The 7,500-nt window shown below is 62.8% G+C and overlaps 1 non-coding gene across 1 annotated transcript; it reads right to left on the reverse strand.

Annotated features, from left to right (window-relative positions):
* Positions 1-1,255: 1,255 nt before the first annotated feature.
* On the reverse strand, positions 1,256-1,409 carry LOC145338853 (5.8S ribosomal RNA). Its single transcript, XR_013885905.1, has one exon. It is a non-coding gene; the product is annotated as a 5.8S ribosomal RNA (ribosomal RNA).
* Between the last annotated feature and the right edge of the window lie 6,091 nt (positions 1,410-7,500).

The raw sequence follows: 7,500 nt of genomic DNA on the forward strand, positions 1-7,500 counted from the left end.
GGCCGCTCCTCAAGGCGTACCTTCCAGCGCTCAGGGCAACACACGTACCCGCACGCAAAGTGCATGGCCTGGCTGCACAGCGGATGCACAGCCACTGACCACACACGGTGCGTCACGAGGCACTGGGCTGTGTGCGCCCCCGAGACGCTGTCCCGCACACCCGACGACCGGGCTCGGCACATCGACTCTTCCAGACCAACCAACGTGGCGAGGTGTGACAGCACTCCCACGGTAACGGAAAGCAGTGGCTGGCGGCTCGCAGTGCAAAGGCGTTCACCAGAGTGAGGGGGGGGAAAAAGCCGGCCAGAGCGAAAGAGCCAGAAGCCTAGGACTGAGCCAGGAGGCAGCGGTACTCGCCGAGAGGTGTGCAAAACGGTGGCAAGGCACAATGACCAGGACAGCACCTTCACACGCAGAGGACTTGACAGCAGCAGGTCACGGGCAGAGACGTCAGAGCAAGGACCGCAACGGCCGAGTCGGCTGCAACAGTTCAGAAACCCCGTTCAGTCCAGCTGAACGCAGGTGCAGGCAGGCACACCGCCCGGGAAACACAAGGGCAGGAGAGGGTGGGGCTGCGGAGTGTGGAAGGAGACCAGGCTCCAGCACAACACAAGCAACGTCCCTAACCGCCACGGAGTCCTAAGAGGCGAGACACTGCAAGCACCCACGGGCACTTCGAGCACCCGGGGAATGAAAGGCACAACCAGACAACAGCACGGATCCAGGCATGAAGCCTCACACACGCGTCAAGCTGCACGTCCTCCACCAGACGGCACTGAACACAGCCAGGGGGCCAACCACCTTCAGGCAAACCAGCAAGGACCGCAACCAGGCAAAGTCAGAGGACCACCAGCAGACAGTCGCTCCACTTCTCTTTCTCACACACTCTTTAGTGCCGGAGCACCCGAACCGTTCCAACACTGCGGATCCTTCCCGTGGAGGAGGATGCCACAAATCGACAAGAGATTCGACCCTGGCCCAAGCCGAAGGGAAGGCACACACGGTCCCCGGCAGCGTGGCAGTCACGTTCTCTTTCCGACAACCCGATGACAGCCGTGCCGGCGACCCCGAGGAGGCTGGGCCAGTGAGGGAGCGGGCGGTGCCTACGTGTGAACGTCGGCACCCAGAGGTCGATCTCTCCGACGCGGATTGCTCTGAGTCTGCACTTAGGGGGACAGAGAGGACGGCGCCTCTGCGACACCCCAGCCGCGCTCGACGCCGCCCGGAGGCCAGCGAAGTGCGATTGATTGACAAGCGACCCTCAGACAGACGTAGCCCCGGGAGGAACCCGGGGCCGCAAAGTGCGTTCAAAGTGTCGATGATCAATGTGTCCTGCAATTCACATTAGTTCTCGCAGCTAGCTGCGTTCTTCATCGACGCACGAGCCGAGTGATCCACCGCTAAGCGTTGTATCGGGTTTCGGTTCGGACAGCGTGACAGGTCACCGTTCGGTGACTGACAGCCTTTGTCCGTCCCTGGACCGCGCAAAACGCTCCCCCGCCAACGTGACGGTAGAGAGCCCCATCCTGGCGCGTCCCATGGCGAGTGCCCAGAGACACTCGCCCTCGAGCGATAATCAAACGGATATGGAGTTTCAACATAATGGTAGGCGCTCGAAGGCAAACGTGGACGGTGTCGAGTGACGGGCCGAAACACGTCAAACGGCCTCCACGCCCGCAACGACCAGTGGCAGAGTACACTGGTGTCACGTAACGGCTTGGTCTCAAGAGTCCAGGAGATGCCGCAGCAGACCGAGTCGGGTGCAAGCCGTGGAGCACAGCACTGTTGCTATGGGCGCATGCCGACCCCGCACGCCCCAACCTCAGCGGATTGGGGAAGGGGGAAGCGGCAGGACGACCACAGCGTGCTGAGCACGGACAGGCACCAGCTCGCGAATGCTGACGACACTCGCACACGACCGCAGGAGATCGCACCGCTGACGACAACGAGTCTTTAAACCTCGCACCCACCCTCGACTCACGGGAGCCGGTCAGGTGGTGAGCATGAAGTAGGTACCTACCCAATTAAATAACCAAAGCGGCCGCATGGACGGAGACAAACTGGCCCCTGACTACACCAGAACCTCTCCGCGGAATCACGCAGTGGCGTTCCCTGTCCGTCGTCAAGCCGCCAGACGCAGAAGCCGCAGCTATTCGGGAGCACAGCGTCAAATGCTGAATGGCGGTGGCAAGCTCATCACACGTCAGCCCGCAAAAGCCGTGCATCAGGCATGAGGAGGACGGTCCCAGCAACAGGCACGCAGGGACGGCCGTGGAACACGGTGGGGCAGCCCAGAGAAGCTCACACACCCCGCCTGCCTGGCTGAGGGAGAGTGCAGACGCCAAAGGATCACACACGGCTAGAGGGGGGCTAGGCAGACATCCAGCGTAGGCGTGGCCCCGTCGGCGGAACGGTCTGCTGCTGGCTCCGAGGCACCTGAACGTGCAGCTAGAACGGTGAGGAGTGGACCGGTCAACAGAAGGGGTGTGAGTGCGTGGCTGTCACCACCACCATCTCCCACCGCGTGTCTGCCCCTGTCATCCAAACCGCCGAGCAGCATGCACGGAAAGGATACCGTCGTAACCAAACAGGCAAGGCCGGACCTTAGTGACGAATACTGTGAGCCCCATCCTCGCAGACGCTGGCAAAGACACCCCCACGGAGGGGAGAGCGCCGTGTGAACACCAGTGGCGAAGCACTTCCAGCAGCGAAGGCATCGCGTACGTGCGTTGCAACCTGGTACTGCCGCCGTGCAAAACGACCGTGTGCTTGCCCCTCGGCGCTGACGCCCGGGCACCAGCTTGAAACCGAGAAGGACCGAGATCGACTTTGCCCTGCACCGGCTGATCGTTCAAAGACGTGTGTGACCAGGCCTTTTCGAACGAACAGAGCAACAATACCGAACCCCACCCGCGTGGGTTGAGCATCAGCCTGCGTAAGGGACGAGCAGCCCCGGGGACGACCCACCCCGTCAGGCTCTCCTGCCTGGCCCCTCAGCAGGCTTCACCCCGTCCGGCATTGTGAGATGAGACCGCCTTTGCCCGCCGCCGGGCAATAACCGACAAGGAATGTGGGGTCTCAAAACTATCGGGGCGCTCGAGGGCAGAGAGTGCCGGCGTGTGGGTGTAGGGCCGGAGCCCGACACACGCCGTCACGCCCCGCAACAGCCAGAGGCAGAGTACTCTGGTGTCACCGTCGGTCGGTGGCCTAGAGAGTCAGGACCAGGCGGCAGCAGACTTTTGAGTCGGGTGCAAGCCGTGCAGCAGCACGGACAGGCACGAGCTCGCGAATGCTGAGGACACTGGTACAAGACCGCAGGAGACCGGACCGACCTACGGACAACGAGTCTTTAAACCTCGCACCCACCCTCGACCCGCGGGAGCCGGTGAGGTGGTGAGCATGAAGTAGGTACCCCTCAAATACCCTGAAGAGAGAACGGACATAGAGCGACCAAAGCTTCACCACGGTGGGAGACAAACTGGCCCCTGACTGCACCAGAACCTCTCCCTGCGGATCACAGTGGCCGTTCGCCGTGGTCCCGTCGACAAGCCTCCAGACAAGCACCCGAGCGCCGCAGCCGCTCTCTTCCTTACAAACTGCGGTCGTAATGCTGAATGGCGGTGGCAAGGTCAACACACGTCAGCCCGCAAAAGCCGTGCATCAGGCATGAGGAGGACGGTCCCAGCAACAGGCACGCAGGGACGGTCGTGGAACACGGTGGGGCAGCCCAGAGAAGCTCACACACCCCGCCTGCCTGGCTGAGGATGGGTGCAGACGCCAAAGGATCACACACGGCTAGAGGGGCTAGGCAGACGTCCAGCGTAGGCGTGGCCCCGTCGGCGGAACGGTCTGCTGCTGGCTCCGAGGCACCTGAACGTGCAGCTAGAACGGTGAGGAGTGGACCGGTCAACAGAAGGGGTGTGAGTGCGTGGCTGTCACCACCACCATCTCCCACCGCGTGTCTGCCCCTGTCATCCAAACCGCCGAGCAGCATGCACGGAAAGGATACCGTCGTAACACAACAGGCAAGGCCGGACCTTAGTGACGAAAACTGTGAGCCCCATCCTCGCAGACGCTGGCAAAGACACCCCCACGGAGGGGAGAACGCCGTGTGAACACCAGTGGCGAAGCACTTCCAGCAGCGAAGGCGTCGCGTACGTGCGTGGCAACCCGGAACTGCCGCCGTGCAAAACGACCGTGTGCTTGCCCCTCGGCGCTGGAGCCCCAGGCAACAGCTTGAAACCGAGAGGGACCGAGATCGACTTTGCCCTGCCGCGGCTGATCGTGCCGAGACGTGCCTGACCAGGCCCGTTCGACGGGTACGGCGAAAGTGTCGGATCCCACCCGCGTGGGATGTGCATCAGCCTTGGTAAGGGACGAGCAGCCCCGGGGACGACCCTCCCCGTCAAGCTCTCCTGCCTGGTCCCCTACCAGGAGTCCACCGGCCTGGCATTTAAGAGATGAGACCGCCTTTGCCCGCCGCCGGGCAATAACCGACAAGGAATGTGGGGTCTCAAAACTATCGGGGCGCTCGAGGGCAGAGAGTGCCGGCGTGTGGGTGTAGGGCCGGAGCCCGACACACGCCGTCACGCCCCGCAACAGCCAGAGGCAGAGTACTCTGGTGTCACCGTCGGTCGGTGGCCTAGAGAGTCAGGACCAGGCGGCAGCAGACTTTTGAGTCGGGTGCAAGCCGTGCAGCAGCACGGACAGGCACGAGCTCGCGAATGCTGAGGACACTGGTACAAGACCGCAGGAGACCGGACCGACCTACGGACAACGAGTCTTTAAACCTCGCACCCACCCTCGACTCGCGGGAGCCGGTGAGGTGGTGAGCATGAAGTAGGTACCCCTCAAATACCCTGAAGAGAGAACGGACATAGAGCGACCAAAGCTTCACCGCGGTGGGAGACAAACTGGCCCCTGACTGCACCAGAACCTCTCCCTGCGGATCACAGTGGCCGTTCGCCGTGGTCCCGTCGACAAGCCTCCAGACAAGCACCCGAGCGCCGCAGCCTCTCTCTTCCTTACAAACTGCGGTCGTAATGCTGAATGGCGGTGGCAAGGTCAACACACGTCAAGCCCGCAAAAGCCGTGCATCAGGCATGAGGAGGACGGTCCCAGCAACAGGCACGCAGGGACGGTCGTGGAACACGGTGGGGCAGCCCAGAGAAGCTCACACACCCCGCCTGCCTGGCTGAGGATGGGTGCAGACGCCAAAGGATCACACACGGCTAGAGGGGCTAGGCAGACGTCCAGCGTAGGCGTGGCCCCGTCGGCGGAACGGTCTGCTGCTGGCTCCGAGGCACCTGAACGTGCAGCTAGAACGGTGAGGAGTGGACCGGTCAACAGAAGGGGTGTGAGTGCGTGGCTGTCACCACCACCATCTCCCACCGCGTGTCTGCCCCTGTCATCCAAACCGCCGAGCAGCATGCACGGAAAGGATACCATCGTAACCAAACAGGCAAGGCCGGACCTTAGTGACGAAAACTGTGAGCCCCATCCTCGCAGACGCTGGCAAAGACACCCCCACGGAGGGGAGAGCGCCGTGTGAACACCAGTGGCGAAGCACTTCCAGCAACGAAGGCATCGCGTACGTGCGTGGCAACCTGGAACTGCCGCCGTGCAAAACGACCGTGTGCTTGCCCCTCGGCGCTGGAGCCCCAGGCAACAGCTTGAAACCGAGAGGGACCGAGATCGACTTTGCCCTGCCGCGGCTGATCGTGCCGAGACGTGCCTGACCAGGCCCGTTCGACGGGTACGGCGAAAGTGTCGGATCCCACCCGCGTGGGATGTGCATCAGCCTTGGTAAGGGACGAGCAGCCCCGGGGACGACCCTCCCCGTCAAGCTCTCCTGCCTGGTCCCCTACCAGGCGTCCACCGGCCTGGCATTTAAGAGATGAGACCGCCTTTGCCCGCCGCCGGGCAATAACCGACAAGGAATGTGGGGTCTCAAAACTATCGGGGCGCTCGAGGGCAGAGAGTGCCGGCGTGTGGGTGTAGGGCCGGAGCCCGACACACGCCGTCACGCCCCGCAACAGCCAGAGGCAGAGTACTCTGGTGTCACCGTCGGTCGGTGGCCTAGAGAGTCAGGACCAGGCGGCAGCAGACTTTTGAGTCGGGTGCAAGCCGTGCAGCAGCACGGACAGGCACGAGCTCGCGAATGCTGAGGACACTGGTACAAGACCGCAGGAGACCGGACCGACCTACGGACAACGAGTCTTTAAACCTCGCACCCACCCTCGACCCGCGGGAGCCGGTGAGGTGGTGAGCATGAAGTAGGTACCCCTCAAATACCCTGAAGAGAGAACGGACATAGAGCGACCAAAGCTTCACCACGGTGGGAGACAAACTGGCCCCTGACTGCACCAGAACCTCTCCCTGCGGATCACAGTGGCCGTTCGCCGTGGTCCCGTCGACAAGCCTCCAGACAAGCACCCGAGCGCCGCAGCCTCTCTCTTCCTTACAAACTGCGGTCGTAATGCTGAATGGCGGTGGCAAGGTCAACACACGTCAAGCCCGCAAAAGCCGTGCATCAGGCATGAGGAGGACGGTCCCAGCAACAGGCACGCAGGGACGGTCGTGGAACACGGTGGGGCAGCCCAGAGAAGCTCACACACCCCGCCTGCCTGGCTGAGGATGGGTGCAGACGCCAAAGGATCACACACGGCTAGAGGGGCTAGGTAGACGTCCAGCGTAGGCGTGGCCCCGTCAGCGGAACGGTCTGCTGCTGGCTCCGAGGCACCTGAACGTGCAGCTAGAACGGTGAGGAGTGGACCGGTCAACAGAAGGGGTGTGAGTGCGTGGCTGTCACCACCACCATCTCCCACCGCGTGTCTGCCCCTGTCATCCAAACCGCCGAGCAGCATGCACGGAAAGGATACCATCGTAACCAAACAGGCAAGGCCGGACCTTAGTGACGAAAACTGTGAGCCCCATCCTCGCAGACGCTGGCAAAGACACCCCCACGGAGGGGAGAGCGCCGTGTGAACACCAGTGGCGAAGCACTTCCAGCAACGAAGGCATCGCGTACGTGCGTGGCAACCTGGAACTGCCGCCGTGCAAAACGACCGTGTGCTTGCCCCTCGGCGCTGGAGCCCCAGGCAACAGCTTGAAACCGAGAGGGACCGAGATCGACTTTGCCCTGCCGCGGCTGATCGTGCCGAGACGTGCCTGACCAGGCCCGTTCGACGGGTACGGCGAAAGTGTCGGATCCCACCCGCGTGGGATGTGCATCAGCCTTGGTAAGGGACGAGCAGCCCCGGGGACGACCCTCCCCGTCAAGCTCTCCTGCCTGGTCCCCTACCAGGCGTCCACCGGCCTTGGTTTTTCGAGACCGCCTTTGCCCGCCGCCGGGCAATAACCGACAAGAATGTGGGGTCTCCACTCGCACTGGGCGCCCGAGGGCAGCGAGTGCCAGCGTGTTTCCGAAGGGCCGGAGCCCGACACACGCCAGTCACACGCCACAACAGCCAGAGGCAGAGTTCTCTGGAGTCTCCGGTG

The sequence above is a fragment of the Carcharhinus amblyrhynchos genome, unplaced genomic scaffold (assembly GCF_965287045.1).
Source record: "Carcharhinus amblyrhynchos unplaced genomic scaffold, sCarAmb.v2.hapA chromosome_201, whole genome shotgun sequence".
Classification (NCBI taxonomy): Eukaryota; Metazoa; Chordata; class Chondrichthyes; order Carcharhiniformes; family Carcharhinidae; genus Carcharhinus; species Carcharhinus amblyrhynchos.